This window comes from Salmo salar, chromosome 02 (assembly GCF_965601325.2).
Source record: "Salmo salar chromosome 02, fSalSal1, whole genome shotgun sequence".
Taxonomy (NCBI): Eukaryota; Metazoa; Chordata; class Actinopteri; order Salmoniformes; family Salmonidae; genus Salmo; species Salmo salar.
The window spans coordinates 68,108,762-68,120,557 of record NC_138292.1 but is presented as its reverse complement, the minus strand read 5'-3'; positions in this window follow the sequence as shown (position 1 = coordinate 68,120,557).

The window sequence follows — 11,796 nt, the reverse complement described above, 5'->3', positions numbered from 1 at the left end:
TGAAGATCATCAAAGGTTAGTGCTGCATTTAGCTGTGGTTTGGGTTTATGTGACATTATATGCTAGCTTGAAAAATGGGTGTCTTATTATTTCTGGCTTTGTACTCTGCTGACATAATCTAATGTTTTGCTTTCGTTGTAAAGCCTGACATGTTCAAACTCTCCCTGACCCTCTCTGTAACACATGCTTGTTTTAAGCAGACCACCATAGTCCTTGTGCCCAAGAACACAAAGGTAACCTGTCTAAATGACTATCGCCCCGTAGCACTTACATCTGTAGCCATGAAATGCTTTGAAAGACTGGTCATGGCTCACAACACCACCATGACACCCTGGACCCACTCCAATTCACATACCGCCCCAACAGATCCACAGATGACACAATCTCTATTGTACTCCACACTGCCCTCTCCCACCTGGATAAGAGGAACACCTATGTGAAAATGTTGTTCATTGACTACAGCTCAGCATTCAACACCATAGTGCCCTATAAGCTCATCACTAAGATAAGGACCCTGGGACTAAACACCTCCCACTGCAACTAGGATCCTGGACTTCCGGTGGGGCCGACCCCAGATGGTGAGGGTAGACAACAACATATCTGCCACTCTGACCCTCAACACGGGGGGTCCCCTCAGGGTTGCGTGCTTAGTCCCCTCCTGTACTCCCTATTCAACCATGACTGTGTGGCCGCTCACGACTCCAACACCACTGCTGACGAAACAACGGTGGTAGGTCTGATCACTGACAACGATGAGACAGCCTATTGGGAGGAGGTCAGAGACCTGGCAGTATGGTGCCAGGACAACAACCTCTCCCTAAAAGACAGAAAGACAAAGGAGATGATTGTGGATCACAGGAAACGGAAGGCCGAGCATGCCCCCATCCATATCGACAGGGGTGAAGTGGAGCGGGTTGAGAGCTTCAAGTTCCTCGGGGTCCAAATCACTAATTTCTTAAAATGATCCACACACATGTGCACAGTCGTGAAGAAAGCGCGACAGCACCTCTTTTCCCTCAGGAGGTTGAAAATCATTGGCATGGGGCCTCAAATCCTCAAAAAAGCTCTACAGCTGTACAATTGAGAATCTTGACTGACTGCATTACTGCTTGGTACGGCAATAGCATCGTCCTTTACCGCATGGCGCTACAGAGGGTGGTGCAGACAGCCCAGCACATTACTGGGGCCGAGCTCCCTGCCATCCAGGACCTCTATATCAGCCAGTGTGAAATGCCCGGAAAATCGTTACAGACTCCAAACACCCATGCCATAGACTGTTCTCTCTGTTTCCACATGGCAAGCGGTACCGGTGCATCAAGAGCTTTAAGTTCCTCGGTGTCCACATCAATAAAGAATTAACATGGTCCACACACACCAACACAAGGCACGACAATGACTCCTTCCCCTCAGGAGGCTGAAAAGATTTGGTATGGTCACTCAGATCCTCAAAGTAGTACGTATGGCCCAGTTCATCAACAGCGACAAGCTCACTGCCATCCAGGATCCCTATACCAGGCCGTGTCAGAGGAAGGCCATAAAAATTGTCAAAGACTCCAGCCACCCAGCCACATGGTCTCTCCTATCATTGCAATGCAGACGACACTCAATTAATCTTCTCCTTTCCCCCTTCTGATAACCAGGTGGCGAATCGCATCTCTGCATGTCTGGCAGACATATCAGTGTGGATGTCGGATCACCACCTCAAGCTGAACCCCGGCAAGACGGAGCTGCTTTTCCTCCCGGGGAAGGACTGCCCATTCCATGATCTCGCCATCACGGTTGACAACTCCATTGTGTCCTCCTCCCAGAGTGCTAAGAACCTTGGCGTGACCCTGGACAACACCCTGTCGTTCTCCACTAACATCAAGGCGGTGACCCGATCCTGTAGGTTCATGCTCTACAACATTCGCTGGGCTCCCTGCCTGTGCCATTAAACCCCTACAATTCATCCAGAACGCCGCAGCCCGTCTGGTGTTCAACCTTCCCAAGTTCTCTCACGTCACCCCGCTCCTCCGCTCTCTCCACTGGCTTCCAGTTGAAGCTCGCATCCGCTACAAGACCATGGTGCTTGCCTACGGAGCCGTGAGGGGAACGGCACCTCCGTACCTTCAGGCTCTGATCAGTCCCTACACCCAAACGAGGGCACTGCGCTCATCCACCTCTGGCCTGCTGGCCCCCCTACCTCTGAGGAAGCACAGTTCCCGCTCAGCCCAGTCAAAACTGTTCGCTGCTCTGGCACCCCTATGGTGGAACAAGCTCCCTCACGACGCCAGGACCAGCGGAGTCAATCACCACCTTCCGGAGACACCTGAAACCCCACCTCTTTAACCTGTTAGGGCTAGGGGGCAGTATTGACACGGCCGGATAAAAAACGTACCCGATTTAATCTGGTTACTACTCCTGCCCAGTAACTAGAATATGCATATAATTATTGGCTTTGGATAGAAAACACCCTAAAGTTTCTAAAACTGTTTGAATGGTGTCTGTGAGTATAACAGAACTCAAATGGCAGGCCAAAACCTGAGAAGATTCCATGCAGGAAGTGGCCTGTCTGAGAAGTTGTGTTTCATCTTGGCTCTTTTTATTTAAGACTGAGGATCTTTGCTCTAACGTGACACTTCCTACGGCTCCCATAGGCTCTCAGAGCCCGGGAAAAAGCTGAACGATATCGAGGCAGCCTCTGGCTGAAACACATTATCGCTTTTGGCAAGTGGCCGATCAGAGTACTATGGGCTTAGGCGCGTGCCCGAGTCGACCGAATGCTTTATTTTCTTTCGTCTGTTTACCTAAACGCAGATTCCCCGGTCGGAATATTATCGCTTTTTTATGAGAAAAATGGCATAAAAATAGATTTTAAACAGCGGTTGACATGCTTCGAAGTACGGTAATGGAATATTTAGAATTTTTTTGTCACGAATTGCGCCATGCTCGTCACCCTTATTTACCCTTTCGGATAGTGTCTTGAACGCACGAACAAAACGCCGCTGTTTGGATATAACGATGGATTATTTTGAACCAAACCAACATTTGTTATTGAAGTAGAAGTCCTGGGAGTGCATTCTGACGAAGACAGCAAAGGTAATAACATTTTTCTTATAGTAAATCTGACTTTGGTGAGTGCTACATTTGCTGGGTGTCTAAATAGCTAGCCCTGTGATGCCGGGCTATCTACTGAGAATATTGCAAAATGTGCTTTCACCGAAAAGCTATTTTAAAATCGGACATATCGAGTGCATAGAGGAGTTCTGTATCTATAATTCTTAAAATAATTGTTATGCTTTTTGTGAACATTTATCGTGAGTAATTTAGTAAATTCACCGGCCAGTGGGAATGCTAGTCACATGCTAGTCACATGCTAATGTAAAAAGCTGGTTTTTGATATAAATATGAACTTGATTGAACAAAACATTTGTAAGTCGCTCTGGATAAGAGCGTCTGCTAAATGACTTAAATGTAAAAAAAAAAAAAATATGTAAATGCATACTGTTCTCTCTCCGCAATGCAAGCCGTACCGATGCACCAAGTCTGGAACCACAGGACCCTGAACAGCTTCTACCCCCAAGCCATAAGGCTGTCTCAGCCTCCAGTATTTATGGCGCAATAGTTTATGTGTCGGGGGGCTAGGGTCAGTCTGTTATATCTGAAGTATTTCTCCTGTCTTATCCGATGTCCTGTGTGAATTTAAGTATGCTCCCTCTAACTCCTTTCTTTCTTTCTTTCTTTCTTTCTTTCTTTCTTTCTTTCTTTCTTTCTTTCTTTCTTTCTTTCTTTCTTTCTTTCTTTCTTTCTTTCTTTCTTTCTTTCTTTCTTTCTTCTCTCAGAGGACCTGAGCCCTAGGACCATGCAGGACTACCTGGCCTGATGACTCCTTGCTGTCCCCAGTCCACCTGGCCGTGCTGCTGCTCCAGTTTTAACTGGTCTGCCCGCAGGTATGGAGCCCTGACCTGTTCACCGGACGTGCTACCTGTCCCAGACCTGCTGTTTTTGACTCTCTCTCCCGCACCTGCTGTCTCTAACTCGGCTATGATTGGCTATGAAAAGCCAACTGACATTAACTCTTGAGGTGCTGACCTGTTGCACCCTCTACAACCACTGTGATTATAAATTTTTGACCCTGCTGGTCATCTATGAACGTTTGAACATCTTGGTCATGTACTCTTATAATCTCCACCCGGCACAGCCAGAAGAGGACTGGCCACCCCTCCTAGCCTGGTTCATCTCCAGGTTTCTTCCTAGGTTCCTGCCTTTCTAGAGAGTTTTTCCAAGCCACGTGCTTCTACATCTGCATTGCTTGCTGTTTGGGGTTTTAGGCTGGGTTTCTGTATAGCACTTTGTGACATCGGCTGATGTAAAAAGGGCTTTATAAATACATTTGATTGATTGATTGATAAGTGCTGAATAGTTAACCAAATAGTTACCCTGACTATCTGCATTTACCCCACTTCACACTAACTCATTTGACTCACCACATACTGTACTGTACACTGCTGCTACTGCTTATTATCTATCATGTTGCCTAGTCACTTTACACCTTAATTACCTCATACACCATCACATCGACTCAGTACTGGTACCCCGTGTACACTGAGCCTACAAAACATTAGGAACACCTGCTCTTTCAATGATCTAGACTGACCAGGTGAATCCAGGTGAAAGCTATGATCCCTTATTGATTTGTTGTTAAATCTACTTGTTAAATCTATGTGTGCCACTGAGTGGGTCAATGGGCAAGACAAAAGATTTAAGTGCCTTTGAATGGAGGATGGTAGAAGGTGCCAGGCGCAACGGTTTGTGTCAAAAACTGCAACCCTGCTGGGTTTTCTACACTAAACAGTTTCCCGTGTGTATCAAGAAAGGTCCACCACCCAAAGGACATCCAGCCAGCTTGACACAACTGTGGGAAGCTTTGGAGTCAACATGGGCCAGCATCCCTGTGGAACGCTTTCGACACCTGATTAATTGAGGCTGTTTCGAGGGCAAAAGGTGTGCAACTCAATATTAGGAAGGCCTCAGTGTATATGGCCTCGTTATCATTACACATTGTGTATTTATTAATTGTGTTATTATCTTTATATTCTTTTTAAATTTAACTCTCTGCATTGTTGGGAAGGGCCTGCATTTCACTGTTAGTCTACACCTGTTGTTTATGAAGCATGTGACAAATGAAATTAGATGTGGATACATTAGCAGCCCAAATGGTACCTTATTCCCTATTTAGTACACTACTTCTGACCAGAGCCCTATGGGTCTTGTGACGACCCTCCCACTCTGTCTGCCGTATTCTCTCTCTTTGTTCTTGTTTCCTTATTAGGATGCCGGTGGGCGGAGTTGGGAGGATCGTCAGCGACATGGGAAACACCTGGGCCCGGGTGTGTCCCAGGATAAATGCACCTCTTCCTCATTCATTGGGGGAGACTCTCTCCATACACCATTGTTAATTGCATTTAGGTTACCTCAGTTAATAAATATATATTTTGTTATTCCTTGTCTCCACGTTGTCTCCCTTTCGTTAGGAATTTTGAGCCGGTTCGTGACAGTCTCCCCTTTACAGAGCTCATTTATTCAGTGTATTTGAGATATATATATATATATACATTGGGGGGAAAAAGTATTTGATCCCCTGCTGATTTTGTACGTTTGCCCACTGACATAGAAATGATCAGTCTATAATTTTAATAGTAGGTTTATTTGAACAGTGAGAGACAGAATAACTAAAAAATCCAGAAAAACGCCAATGACAGTGTATTCTCTATTTAATGCATGACTTTCGACCACAGCCCTGTGGTTCTCCCTGTAGGCCCTGGTCACTAAATAGGACGCACACTATCTATCTATTGGCAGGAGCTACTATGCCAATCCAATATAGATGGGGCTTGCTGGATTCTTTAGTGTCCTAATGCATTTCAGATACCCCTTGTTTGATCTTAGCCTCGGAACATCAACGGCGTTAAGGTTATGGTAAAGTGTTGGGGGTAATGTATTGTTAATGGTTACCATTGGGATGTCCATTGGGGACATCTTTAGGTTGACCTGTGACCTTTGGTTTGCAGCGGGGTCATAGTCAGGCTTTGTGTGACTAGGGGCGACAAGGATACATGTACAGGTACACGTTCCACACACGGCTCAGGTTAGGGGGAGTATTTGTGATTGGCTATGGAAACTGTACAGGTATCCCTCCATTGGGGATATGCACTGGACACAAGGCCTCTACATGACTTGTCTGCCCATCAGGAAGACATTAAGAAGTGTGAAACTGTGTCAGGCATTCCTCCATTGAGGCTCTTGGTGGTTGTGGATTAGATACTGTAGATTCCTATGGCAGGGAGATGGATGTGGGTCTGAGGTGGCCTGGACACTGAGGGACAGTGGCAATTCATCCATTGACTGGCTGGGCAAGTAGACAGGTGGAGAAATGGACCTCGCTTGGATTTGATTGAATGGTGTTCAATGGCCTGATTCACTACAGGGGACAGTGGCTCACACACGGCCCATGTGACGGTCCCAAATTTTTCTGAACTGTCTCAGTGCTTCTCCTCCCAATGGGGCGCTTCCCCTTTAACTCCCTGTTAAATATCCAGCATCAGCTGCACAATGGGGGGTGACAGTGGTGTGAATGAGAAAGTGTTCAACCCTCAGTCCTTTAATCCGTTTGTTTTGTTGTATTTAAAAGTGTGATTTGTAGCCATGTCTCAAGATTAACCAGGATCAGATCCTCTAGTTTCTTCCGTTGGACTAAACATCTCAGTTGGTCTCTGGTGTTCTCCGTGGTCTCTGGTGTTCTCCGTGGTCTCTGGTGTTCTCCGTGGTCTCTGGTGTTCTCCGTGGTCCCTGGTGTTCTCCGTGGTCTCTGGTGTTCTCCAAGGTCTCTGGTGTTCTCCGTGGTCTCTGGTGTTCTCCGTGGTCCCTGGTGTTCTCCAAGGTCTCTGGTGTTCTCCGTGGTCTCTGGTGTTCTCCAAGGTCTCTGGTGTTCTCCGTGGTCTCTGGTGTTCTCCGTGGTCCCTGGTGTTCTCCAAGGTCTCTGGTGTTCTCCGTGGTCTCTGGTGTTCTCCGTGGTCCCTGGTGTTCTCCAAGGTCTCTGGTGTTCTCCGTGGTCTCTGGTGTTCTCCAAGGTCTCTGGTGTTCTCCGTGGTCTCTGGTGTTCTCCAAGGTCTCTGGTGTTCTCCAAGGTCTCTGGTGTTCTCCGTGGTCCCTGGTGTTCTCCGTGGTCCCTGGTGTTCTCCAAGGTCTCTGGTGTTCTCCGTGGTCTCTGGTGTTCTCCAAGGTCTCTGGTGTTCTCCAAGGTCTCTGGTGTTCTCCGTGATCTCTGGTGTTCTCCAAGGTCTCTGGTGTTCTCCAAGGTCTCTGGTGTTCTCCGTGGTCCCTGGTGTTCTCCGTGGTCCCTGGTGTTCTCCGTGGTCTCTGGTGTTCTCCGTGGTCTCTGGTGTTCTCCGTGGTCTCTGGTGTTCTCCGTGGTCTCTGGTGTTCTCCGTGGTCTCTGGTGTTCTCCGTGGCCGGGCCCATGGTCTCTGGTGTTCTCCGTGGTCCCTGGTGTTCTCCAAGGTCTCTGGTGTTCTCCAAGGTCTTCCTCTGCCGGAGTTGAGGGATTGGATTGACTGGCTACAACTTCTTCCAACCCGTATTTCCTTTTGTTTTAGTGGGATTTACACCGTGTTGGTTCATGTGTTCCGTTGTTGGTGGAGACTACTGTAATTCTGATAACAGTTGTTGGTGAAGACTACTGTAGTTCTCATAACAGTTGTTGGTGAAGACTACTGTAGTTCTGATAACAGTTGTTGGTGAAGACTACTGTAATTCTGATAACAGTTGTTGGTGAAGACTACTGTAGTTCTGATAACAGTTGTTGGTGAAGATTACTGTAGTTCTGATAACAGTCGTTGGTGAAGACTACTGTAATTCTGATAACAGTTGTTGGTGAAGACTACTGTAGTTCTGATAACAGTTGTTGGTGAAGACTACTGTAATTCTGCTAACAGTTGTTGGTGAAGACTACTGTAGTTCTGATAACAGTTGTTGGTGAAGACTACTGTAGTTCTGATAACAGTCGTTGGTGAAGACTACTGTAATTCTGATAACAGTCGTTGGTGAAGACTACTGTAGTTCTGATAACAGTTGTTGGTGAAGACTACTGTAGTTCTCATAACAGTCGTTGGTGAAGACTACTGTAGTTCTGATAACAGTCGTTGATGAAGACTACTGTAGTTCTGATAACAGTTGTTGGTGAAGACTACTGTAGTTCTGATAACAGTTGTTGGTGAAGACTACTGTAATTCTGATAACAGTCGTTGGTGAAGACTACTGTAATTCTGATAACAGTTGTTGGTGAAGTCTACTATAGTTCTCATAACAGTTGTTGGTGAAGACTACTGTAGTTCTGATAACAGTTGTTGGTGGAGACTACTGTAGTTCTCATAACAGTTGTTGGTGAAGACTACTGTAGTTCTGATAACAGTTGTTGGTGAAGACTACTGTAATTCTGATAACAGTCGTTGGTGAAGACTACTGTAGTTCTGATAACAGTCGTTGGCGAAGACTACTGTAATTCTGATAACAGTCGTTGGTGAAGACTACTGTAGTTCTGATAACAGTCGTTGGAGTGTTGAAGGATAGTTTGAGATTCTTATTGTATGACTGAGACTGGGTTCATACTACACTTTATGAACGGACCAACATTACATGACTGAGGTTACTTGGGTTCACTTGAACTCATTTACCGGGATCAGAGGAGTTCAAAGGAAAGGAGATGAGAGGAGATGAGATCAGAGGAGAGGAGGAATAGAGAGGAGAGGAGGAAAGGAGATGAGATGAGATCAGAGGAGAGGAGGAATAGAGAGGAGGAATAGAGATGAGATGAGATCAGAGGAGAGGAGGAATAGAGAGGAGGAATAGAGATGAGATGAGATCAGAGGAGAGGAGGAATAGAGAGGAGAGGAGGAATTGAGATGAGATGAGATCAGAGGAGAGGAGGAATAGAGAGGAGAGGAGGAATAGAGATTAGATGAGATCAGAGGAGAGGAGAGGAGAGGAGAGGAGAGGAGAGGAGGAATATAGATGAACAACAGAGGAGATGAGAGGAGATCCAATTTGCTTTAGACAACGAAACGCTCATGGAAACCCACACTCTCTCTTACTTTGCTGACAAACTAAGGGTCAAACCTTTGTAATCTCTAAGGACTGACAGTTGATAATGACAGTCAGCTTTGAGTACAGTACTTCTAGGTAATAGAGTGTACACTACAGTCTAGGGACCTAAGGTTAGAGTCGGATTAATCATTGTATCTAATTGGTTGATCTAACATCTTGATGGTTAGGGGACCCTCTTGTCCTGTCACTTCAACCATTTCTGACTATACCTACCTACACACAGGCTGTGTCCCAAATAGTACCCGATTACCTAGATCGTGCACTACTTTTGACCAGGGCCCATAGGGTAAAAAGGAGTGCACTAGAAAGTGAATAGGGTCATGGTCTCTGGTCATAGGTAGTGCACTATAAAAGGAATAGGGTGCCATTTGGGATGCAGTCAAAATAAATGCCTTGAAATTACACACTCAAAAACACAAACATGCATACTAACCAATATTCTCAGCAAACAAAATTACAATGGACAATGAAGTCTAGAGCCAAAACAATGAGCTTTCTATGTCTCTTCCCCAATAGTCGCATTTGAGGTTTGGCAGCAGGGACATTGATTCTACCAAGTTTTTCTTTGGCAACTGTGGGAATTGTTTTTGTTCAACTATAACAACATTACTCCACATGGCATTCTGTCTTTGTTGTTTTCCAACTTCATCCTGACATTTGCCGACACTAGCAGAGAACAGTCATTTCCAATGGAGACATGAGTAGACTCTCAGCGTTACAACTTTACGACAGCCCATCTGTTGTTCCTGCTGCGGCAGATGGGGATCTGGGAAACTCACTCCTCAGTCTGAAGTGGCTCCACTTGCGCTGCAGAATAGCTCGCTTTTCAGTGGCGCGACTGGGTAAAACGCTTCAGGCTGGCGGTCACGTGTGTTTGGAGGCAGAGGTCCTGGGTTGGAGCCAGGTATGAATCAGGAGGAAACGGCACTCGCTTAGCAAGCAGCGTGACGTGACGTCCTTTACAATGGAAAACTGAGACATTGTCTAACAACTACCATCTTGCACGCAGTTTGAAGGATACACCAACAAGGAGAGAATTGGGCGACTCCACATCCCTCTCAGAACCAGCAGGTCCAAATGGGAATGCAGTGTCCATCATTACCCCTCTCCCACATCACTAATCCATCCACCGTCCGCAGGGGTCACACAGCCTGACCACGCGGAATAGGGTGCCATCTGGGACACAGCCTGTTTCATTTCCATGGCAGTTTCCCCAACTGTTCATTTCCTCAATCTCCTCCTGCTGCTTCCACCCAATGCATGGAGGAGGCTGTGAGGAGGGGGAAACTGGGTCGGTGTTCTGCCATTGTGGCTCAACTTGGAGCATGGAGACTAAGCTTTGCTTTTCTGGCCATAAGGAAAACAGAAAACATGGTGAAACCGTGTTGGAAATACCTCGGATTGCAGCTCCACTTTGAACACAGGGACTTGGCTTGTCTGTCCATGCTGACAACAGTAAGGAGAGAGAAGCTGTGCGGAGGCTCCATTACGAATCCAGGCCGAAGACAAGAACAATTGAGACTGTGCGGCAACTCCACTATTACGGCTCCACTGTGAGAGATAGTCCGTCTTGCTAACAACATGGCTTATCTATCTTCACATACTGTAAGAGACAGAGGAGGGTCAAAGAAAACTGAAAATTCAATTTTGCAATTATGGCTCCACATTAGGGCTTGGACTGCTTTTCCACCCATAGGGAAGACAGGGAGTGAGATGAAACTGTTAGGCCATTGCGGCTCCTCTCAGGAGATGGGGCTGTTGGCTTGTCTCATACTGTTGGAGATGGATTGCGGCAGGCTAGTCCTTATCTCTGGTAGTCTCTCAGCAAAGTATGGCCAAGAGCAGGTAGACAAGGTCCAGAGGTAAACATTAAGACATAAGCACACAGTTCACACACACACACCACACACACACACACACACACACACGTCACATACAGTACAAACACACATTTCAGCATACTATCACAAGCTCTTAAAAACATATCTCTCTCAGACATCTCACACACACGAACGACGCCCCGACAACCACCACATTCTTACATACATCTTAGCTACTCCAACTTCAGGCCATCAATAATCTCTCCCCAGTGTTCCGTACAACTGTCATCATCCAATTACAGAAGCTGAGAGCCAAGAAACAACCAATCAGCAGAGGCCAGGGGGCTGTCCAAATATTGTTCTGTTATGGCTGATAGAAAAGAACCACAGAAAAAGCAGTGGAAGATGTTCAGCATTGTGAAAATAACTTGGAGAAACGAGTGTGGTGAAGAGACGGTGAACATTCCACTGAGGAACTGAGGAGCCTTCTAGACCAGCAGATGAACTGACACCCCCCAACGACCAATCAATGTTAGATGAATGGATAACTGGTTAACTACACATCTCCCCTTATAGTAGACAGTGATGGATACTAGGTCAGCTCTCATCCTTCTTTCTACTGGCTGGTTGGACTGGAGGGAGGGGTGGAGGGGTAGAAGGATGCCAAGATGGAAGGATGGAGGTAAGGGAGGCAGCGGACAGGTAGACAGAGGGGTGAAGGATTTTTGGTTAGCTTGGTCTTACTGGCAGTCCAGTGAAGATGCAGGTCAGCCCGCCAGGCTGCAGAGATCGACTGGACCATGACATTGTGTGTGTGTGTGTGGTGTGTGTGTGT